This window comes from Anopheles aquasalis, chromosome 2, assembly GCF_943734665.1.
Source record: "Anopheles aquasalis chromosome 2, idAnoAquaMG_Q_19, whole genome shotgun sequence".
NCBI lineage: Eukaryota > Metazoa > Arthropoda > Insecta > Diptera > Culicidae > Anopheles > Anopheles aquasalis.
In genome coordinates, this window is record NC_064877.1 from 38757501 (window position 1) to 38760738 (window position 3238).

Genomic DNA, 3238 nt, shown 5'->3' on the forward strand with positions numbered 1-3238 from the left:
TTGGAAGAAGACGATGGGCAGAAGGGCGTCATTAGGGATAAAAGAAAAGCAAAAAATAAATAACATCTTCCTACTCGCTGTCGTCGTCGAGCAATCTGTCGTTATCGATGGGACCTTTCCGGTGGTGGCTGGCAATCGGAAGTGGCAGCTCGCTTCGATACTTCCGGATGTTCGATACCCGATCCGATGATTCGGTTGGCAGCTGGTGCCAATGCCTCGCCGCATTGGAGCTTTGGTCTCCAGCTCCGGTCTAACATATAATTTCCACCTGAATTGGTGCCCGCTGCGTCACTGGCGCTACCCCCTCACCGACCGGTTGTGTCGCGATCGATCGCGATTGCAATCGCTTTACCGTTTGCCTTGCGGCCATTTTGTACGTGCCTTGTGGTGCTTCGGGAACAGCTTTTCGGTTCCGGTTGAGTGTCATCGAAACGAAGTGCAATATCACGCCCACCCCGTCAGCCGCGTTACGATGATACGGGCCCAAATGATCATCGCGCGGATGAAGTGCGATGATTAATGAGTTTGGTTCGTTCGTTCGTTCGCGGAAAGTAATCGGATTACGGATTCATAGCGCTGCCTAGCGTTAATGGTGGAGATGGAGTTAGATCAACTCACTCATACGATTCCGTTCGGTTCGGTACGACTAATGTACGGTTTATGCTTAATGATTACTTGATATCGAGGTCCTCTCTCCAATCACCGAGGATGATTCCGAATGCCATCGAAGGCATAAACACCTTTGCTTAAACAGGTTTTCGACAAAAGGTGCGTTCCATCATGCGTTAACGTGGCTCGCGACGAAAGAAGAATGAAAAATCCATTAGTCCTGGAGCCTCAAACTTCATCTTACTTATTGGCGCCATTCTCTGCGTTCCTCTGCTTCGCTTGGCATCTTTCGCCAGCGGCCATCGAAGACAGCCACAATGCCGGTCGCGCCCTTATCTTGTTTATGAAAATGATCCCCAAAACAAGAGACAGTCCGGCCGGCTTGGTATGCCGTGCCTGCTACGATTCGAGCCGTCCCACCACGGATGCCATGGAAGTCACCAACGTCAAAGTTGCGCGTAATAATTGGCCCGATTTGGAGCAATTATCGTCCATTCGCCGGTAATTATCAGCTTGTTCTACAGCGAGCCTTGTTTTCAAACATTTTTTTTCCTTGTTGCTATTTGCTTTGGTCGTTTTCCCGTCCCTTGCCCTCTGCTGGGGGCAAGGTCACGCCGATCTGTCGATGCTGCGTACCCTGCCGGGCACGGCCTGCGTTTGGTTTTGGGTTTCGCGAGCCAAAAAGGCAATCAACGGCACGCGAGCACAAATGGGGAAGGGTTGGTGAAGCGAAGCGCATAGTGTACAGTGCACGGCCAGAATAGGAGAGAAGGAGGAAATACGACATAATGGGAAGATTATTGAGATTATCTCGCACCATATACTGGTGATGGTTTTTCTTTTTTTTCATTATCAGGACCAGCGTGTCGTTGGTCGCACCGTTCCTTTTTAAGTGAAACTTGAGTGGTGCCCTGCGATTGTTACACAGTTGTTAGCCATGCAGATAATAGTAAGTTAAAAAAGTAAATGGTATTAAGCATTGAAGACCCATTATTGGTAGCGAAATTCGGTGAAGATGACGCGTCGAGCCAACAAAAAATGTTGCTTTAAATTAGCGATTCAAACTAAAGATTTGAAGCCGATGTTTTCTCGATATGAAAATCTATCATTATTGAAAATCTTTAACTTGCACAATGTTTTCACCGGACCGTTTAGCTCTCTGTCTGGGCAAATGTTTAATCGGAACTGGCAGCATTTTTCTTCAAATGATAACAAAACGATAATACTGCTAAAGAATTTCCGCAGATAATAGTTTTCTCGGTAACCTTTGTAAGATTTAAACATTTAAAGTTAGTTTTCTAATGATTTAATGTATAATAAATAGTTTTAATGCAACACAAGTCTAAAGAAAGCTCGTTAATTAGAAATGCCAACACATTTGTGGTTTGACGATTATTTCATATTGGTTCAAATGGTATGCGATCTCCGGTGACTCTTCATCAATTATTATTGTTATTAAATACGTACTTACGGTAGACTAAAATCAGAACTGAATGGAATGAAATCAGTTTAAATCAATGTTTAAATAAAGCTTACAGTGGATGCAAAGCGAAACTCGACCAGCGACACTCGACATCGATCGAGTGGGTGATCCGATGAGCTGAACATTAATTTCAAGAGAGCGTTTAATTTAAACAATTTTCAAGTTCATTACAACATTACGGTGCGCGGTGCGAGGAGGCAGAAAATTCATTTTCTCCACTTAAGCCACAATCTGTTTTTCCGATCGCGGCTCTCACTCTCTCTCTCTCTCTCTCTCTCTCTCTCCGGTTGTCGCGTTCGCGTCCGCGTCCCGGAAGAGTTTTCCTGTATCGCGTGCAGAGTGCGACTGGAACAGGGCACCGGGCAATGGGCTGGTTGTTTGCTTTTGCTGTTTGCCAGCTTGGTCCACTGTAAAACGCATACTTACGTACTTACGATGGCAATTTGTCTTATTAAGTGTTCCATTTCCATTTCCGAACGGCTGCGGGCTGGCCGACCAGCCCCTTTGCGTGGGCCCAATTTAATGGTTATGTTTCCGTATTTTGTGTCCTTTTTACCGACTATCCTTCCGCCATTGAATGTGCGGATCGCTTTCTGGCACTGGTACACAGCATCCATCTGCAACAGTGAGCCCGCCTTGTGCTGGTGCCGGTGTCACTGTCAATCCGCATTGGCAACCTGTCAGACGGAGCGTGTTTGAGGTGGAACTACCGAGGTCACCGTATCACCGAACACGGTGCCCCACCCTATCCTAGCGACAAGAAATGATTGACAGATCTAACAAATTTTGACGCAATTGTTTACGGTCACTGGTGCATGATGCTGGCGCCGCACCGGGCATCGTTTTTTGGGGTCACTCGTGGACACGTCCCATGGATGTCTGCAGTGCCCTATGGATGCCTTATTCTGTGTGCCCACTACCATGGCCTGGTCTGGGCACGTGTGTAATTGCGTTTTTTTTGTGCTCCAGCTTCTGCGGCCATTGCTTTACCCCCCCCCCCCCCCCCCCCCCGGTTTCAAGCATAAACGCGTCCCGTTTGTCTTGTCTCTGCCAGCATGACATTTCCATAACAATTGAAATGAAGCCATCATGCGGCGCGTATGCTGCGGCAGGATGAAGGTGATTGATGAGCAACAGTTTGCCAAC